The sequence below is a fragment of the Tamandua tetradactyla genome, chromosome 5 (genome assembly GCF_023851605.1).
Source record: "Tamandua tetradactyla isolate mTamTet1 chromosome 5, mTamTet1.pri, whole genome shotgun sequence".
Classification (NCBI taxonomy): domain Eukaryota; kingdom Metazoa; phylum Chordata; class Mammalia; order Pilosa; family Myrmecophagidae; genus Tamandua; species Tamandua tetradactyla.
In genome coordinates, this window is record NC_135331.1 from 157,349,801 (window position 1) to 157,355,903 (window position 6,103).

Below are 6,103 nucleotides of genomic sequence, written 5' to 3' on the forward strand. Positions count from 1 at the left end.
GAATACTATCATGAAACATTGGCCTTTCCTGGCCATTATATTATCACCCCCAAAGACTATTTTACTCTAATACATGTTTGCTCCCTTAATTAATATTCCTTTTCTGTAGTAAGCAGAATTGTGAAATTTGATTCCTGCTTTTTAAAACTGTAATAACTTGAAATACAATGTTATGGGTAAGACTATCTCTACTAGACAAATACATCTCTATATATTGCTTACCAGCACTGATTACTGTGTGGAAAACGAATACATATCTTGCTGAATATTTGCATAGCTAATGTATCTTTATCTATATATTATTGCCACATACTTGCAATTGAATTGTGATATCACAAAGGGATACTATATTGCACTATTATGCTTCATCTCTCTCCTCTCCTCTGCGCATTTGGCTGTATAAATTGCATTGTTTCATGTTCGTTCTAATCCTAATTTAACATTTAAAGGGTGGTGAATTTGGGTCTTTATTAAATGTCATCTATGTGTGGGTAATAGTGGTTTCTTACAGAAAACTTGTCTCTATTGGATTAATGTTTATAATATACTCTAGCACATGGTGGTTTCATGGCAAAACTAAAACTAAAATGTCAATGCCCTAAATTTTACAAGTGGCAGAGATTGGTGGGTGAATCACATAGCTGTGTGATTCCAGTGAAGCATAGGAAAAGCAAAGGGTACAAAATTTTGAACTTCAGATTTTTTTCACCAGGCTTTTTCTGGTACTTATTTCAGAACATGCAATGAATTTTCATAGATCTCTTCTGTTTACCATTTAAACAGGAGATTTCTTATAATTCTGTCATTCCATTTTGTATTAAAATGAGACTTAGTAAAGGCTAGAAATTTTTTATTTTGAAAATGTTCAAATATAAAGAAAGGCTGAAAGAACGGTATAATGAACGGCAGTATTCATCTAAACTCACCTGTTGCTAACCATTGCCACATGAGCATGCTTTCTCTTGTTTTGTCTGCTGCTTTGTCTATCTATATATATTTAAAATTTTTTGCCAAACCATTTAAAAGTTAGTTGTAGACATCAAGACAATTGTATCTTATAAAAATAAGGAAATTCTCCTGGATAACTTCAAAAACTTCATTTTATTTAAGTAATGAATAATAATTCCATGAAATAATTTAATATTCACTCCAAACTTAAATTTCCCCAATTGATTCAAAAATATCTTTTACAGTTATTTCTAGTTTTTCCTGATCTAGGATATGATCAAGTCTCAAGCATTGCAAAGACAGGCTTTTTTTTCCCCCAAATTATTGCTTTCATCGAGCAAACTGAAATAATTTTATGTTAAACTCTAAATGAGGTGATACTCTGTTCTCAGATTTTGAACAAATTATACATTTGTATCCTGTTATTTATAATAGTGTCTGACCTTTGATGATATGTCATGATTTTACTATTTTCCTAACATTCTTGACTGAGCACAAATAATTACCCAGCAGAAGGGTGACGCATATGGAGCTGAGCACAGAACAGTGGCTTCGTTGTCGTGTGACCTGCCAGAAGTTGACCTCATTTCAGAATTCCTTTGGAGCACGATATATCCAATTCCACATAGAATTTGAAAATCATGCCAACACTCATGGTAGCTCTCATTTGATTTTGGTTCACATAATCAAAGATAATAATTTTATGCTTTTCCAAATAGTATTTCTCACTGTCACTAATCCACGCAAAATAAAAAAGAAAAGAAAGACTATTAAGGTTCAGGCTGAATCTTTCTTTTTCATCATTAATTTTACTACGATGTCTGGGTGCCGTTCTCCCAGAGATATTACGAAAGGTCTTACTTCCCCTTCCCCTTTTCTAAGCTTCTCGGCGGGTGACCTTGGCATCCCCACCCCTACACGTCTGCTCTCTGGCATGAAGGTCAAGAGGAGCACATTAGTCTAAGAGTTTTAATTCCCTTCCCAGGTAGACCATTTCCAGCTTGCAAGCCCATTTCTGCCCTTTACCACCTCACATGCCACCTCTCTCATGACCAAGGGAGCTTACACAGTGCCTAATCTCTGTTAGGGTCCCGTAACATCTTCTCCCCATTATGTGCACAGAGTTCTCATGCTGTGTCCTGTTTTTATCTCTCCTATTGCCTAGTAAAGGAAAGAATTCCACTGTGCTGGGGACTTGCATGCATTACCTTGTTTAATTCTGAAAATAATCCTATGTGCTAAGTTCTCTTAACCCATTGTATAGCTCGAGAAACGGAAGGGTGAGATGAAATGGTCTGTAGAAGATTGAACAGCTGCTCAAGCGAGTGGTGCAGACAATCTGAACTTTGGTCTGTCTGATCTGACCAAATTTCACATTCTTCCCATCAAAAAATTTTGCTTAGATCAAGGCATTACCTATAATTTTGGCCCAGAAAAATTACTGAATTAACTAAAGGATGAATGGGTGAATTTTCCTTGGACATTTTTCCTAGTCGTCTTTTTCTGACCTGTGGCTGATGAAGCAACTCTCTCTGAATCTCAAGGGAGGCAACAAATGTGACAGTCCTGGCAGGCACCGCTGACTCCTGTTCTTCACAGGAAAACATGACTTATTTTTAGGGCACTGACAGCAAGAAATGGATTGCTTTTATTGCCTGCTTCATATGCCAGGCCTCTGGCATCCAAATAATTCTTTATTCAATGAAGAAGTTCCTGGGTCCAGGCTTATCATTCTCTGAATTAGTTGTTGAACCAAGTGAGTCTTAATGACACTTTCTATTTGTGTTTTCTTCCAGCTGGCTATGTACTTACATGCACTGTATCTCAGTTGACCCTCACAATAGTCCAACGAGGCATGCGAAAGAGTGGCTAATTAAGCTACTTCATATTTGTCGATTGATTGTGCAGGATGAACTCACCAAAATTTTGTGATTGTCTGCCATTGTAAGATCAGGATTGCTTTATGCCCTGCATATCTTAAAGAGAAAATTAATAACTTGAAATTATGTAGCACTGAATAAAGCACTGAAAACAGCTAACAACATATTTGTTGGTGTATCTCATTCCCCAAATAAGTAGAATTCTGCTTTGGCTGATTCTTGGGTTTCTTTTTTCCTTCTGGTTGCCAAGGACCTACCTTCCCCATTGATCTAGATTACCCTTCAGCCTCTCAAACATCTTGGCTTTCAGCTGGGTCCATGCCTATATCCAGCAACCTAATATCTTTAAAGAGCATACTTTTTGCCCACGACTTCACCTCACTTCTCTCTCTGGATCATAGGGTTGTGTCTTTTGCTCCACCATCCACCTAGGTTTGTCAGTGTCTATACAATTGTCAAATCCAGTGGTCTCTGCTCATGTTTTATCCAATTTGACTTTCCTAGCATTTGACATTTTTGGTCCGCCCTTGATTCTTACACCTGTCTTTCCTTGGTTTCTAGATCACAAACCTCCATTGGTTCTTTCTTTCTTTCTTTCTTTTTTTTTTTTTTACATGGGTAGGCACCAGAAATTGAACCCGGGTCCTCTGGCATGGCAGGCAAGCATCCTTGCCTACTGAGCTACCATGGCCTGCCCTCTCCATTGGTTCTTGATCATTCTACTTTTTTCTTGACTTTTCTGATTATATATGTAAAACTCCTTCACATTTTTCAATTGACCACTCATTCATCATTCATGTATTTGATAACTAAGACATCATCAAGGCAGCGCTTTTTTCCCCCTGAAGATTGGCATTCTGGGTCCTGGGCTGCTGTGTCACACGGTAATGCACATCATGGCTTCTCCTGGCCTCTCCCTTCCAAGTTCTGTTGACTTTCAGCTTCAGGCTGCTCCCTCTGTGGCTTTCTCACTGTCTGTCTGAATTTCTTTCTTCTTAAAAACGACTTTAGTAATATGATTAAGGCTCATCCTGATTGAGTTGGGCTACACCTTAACTGAATGGCAACCCCAAAATAGGTATGTTTATTCATGTATTAATTATATGCATTTATTAAGGTAATAATATATATGCACAAATGTGAAAAAAATGGAAGGGTTAGATAAAAATGAAGTTAATTTTATTGTGGTCAAGGAACATAAAAGGGAAAACCAAGTAGAATCAAGTAGAGCTAGGCAAGCTCACCAAGTTGAGGAAATGGAGTTGAGAGTAGAGAAAGAATAAGGAGTTAATGTCACAGGAAAGAGTCTTAGAGAGGAGAGAATTACACAGAGAGAGAACTCCAGAGAGCTGAAGAAGGGTCTTCTCAAATATTCAACAGAATAATTCATGATTAACACAGGCATATGAGGAAACTATCCAAGTCTGGGGAAAGAATCACCCTAATGAATTAGAGGGAATTTCCCCCTATGTGGGGTATGATATACAGTTGTGAAAGTCTCCCTGGTGACAACATATTCCTCCTTTGGGTGTGCTACTCTGGCTCATTTATTGAGCGACCAGAAAAGCTGCTAATTTTGAGTGGGGACCTGAACAAGAGGAGGCTCTGTGACAGGTCCAGGCTCCTGTACAAGCTGCTCTGCCACTTGGGCCATATGATCCAGCAGATACAATGGTGCTGGAAGTGTCAGTGGCAAATAGAGATGCTGTCTGGAGCCTTTGGCAGGCCCCTATAGGAGAATGAAGACCCTTAGGATTTTGGAGCAAAGCCTTGCCATCTGCTGCAGATAACTACTCTCCTTTTGAGAAACAGCTTTTTGCCTGCTACTGGGCCTTAGTAGAGACTGAACACTTAACCATGGGCCACCAAGACACCATGAGACCTGAGTTGCCTATCATTAGCTGGATTTTGTCTGACCCACCAAGTCATAAAGTTGGGCGTGCGCAGCAGCACTCTATTGTTAAATGGAAATGGTATATACAAGATATGGTCAGAGCAGGTTCTGAAGGCACAAGTGAGTTACATGAAGAAGTGGCCCAAATGCCCTTGGTCTCCACTCCTGCCACATTACCTTCTCTTTCCCAGACCAGAGCTATGGTCTCTTAGAGCATTCCTCACAGTGAATTGACTGAGGAAGAGAAAACCCGGGCCTGGTTTACAGACGGTTCAGCACGATATGCAGGTACCACCCGAAAGTGGCCAGCTGCAGCATTACAACCCCTTTCTGGGGTGTCCTTGAAGGACAGTCGTAAGGGGAAATCCTCCCAGTGGGCAGAACTTCTAGCAGTGCACCTGATTGTTCATTTTGCTTGGAAGGAAAACTGGCCAGAGGTGCGTTTGTGTACTGATGCATGGGCTGTTGCTAATGGTTTGGCTGGATGGTCAGGGACTTGGAAAGACCAGAATTGGAAAATTGGTGACAAAGAGACCTGGGGAAGAAGTATGTGGATAGACCTTTCTGAGTGGGCTAAAAACATTAAGATATTTGCATCCTATGTGAATGTGCACCAGAGGGTTACTTCAGCAGAGGAAGGTTTTAATAATCAAGTGGATAAGATGACCCGTTCTGTGGATACCAGTCAGCCTCTTTCTCCAGCAACTCCTGTCGTTGCAACAATGGGCTCATGAATAAAGTGGTAATGGTGGTAGGGATGGAGGTTATGCATGGGCTCAGCAACATGGACTTCCACTCACCAAGGGTGACTTGGCTACAGCCACTGCTGAGTGCCCAGTCTGCCAGCAGCAGAGACCCACACTCAGCCCCCGATATGGCACCATTCCCCGAGGTGACTAGCCAGCTACATGGTGGCAGGTTGATTACATTGGACCACTCCCTTCATGGAAGGGGCAGCAATTTGTTCCAACTGGAATAGACACATGCTCTGGATATGGGTTTGCTTTCCCTGCACGCAATGCTTCTGCCAAAACAATCATCCATGGGCTTACAGAATGCCTTATCCATCATCATGGTATTCCACATAGCATTGCTTCTGATCAAGGAACACACTTCACAGCAAATGAAGTGTGGGAATGGGCACATGCTCATGGAATTTTCTGGTCTTACCATGTTCCCCATCATCCAGAAGCAGCTGGATTGATAGAACGGTGGAATGGCCTTTTGAAAACTCAATTACGGTGCCAACTAGGTGGCAATACCTTGAAGGCCTGGGGTAATGTTCTCCAGGAAGCTGTATATGCTCTAAATCAGTGTCTGCTGTATGGTGTTGTTTCTCCCATAGCCAGGATCCATGGGTCCAGGAACCAAGGGGTGGAAA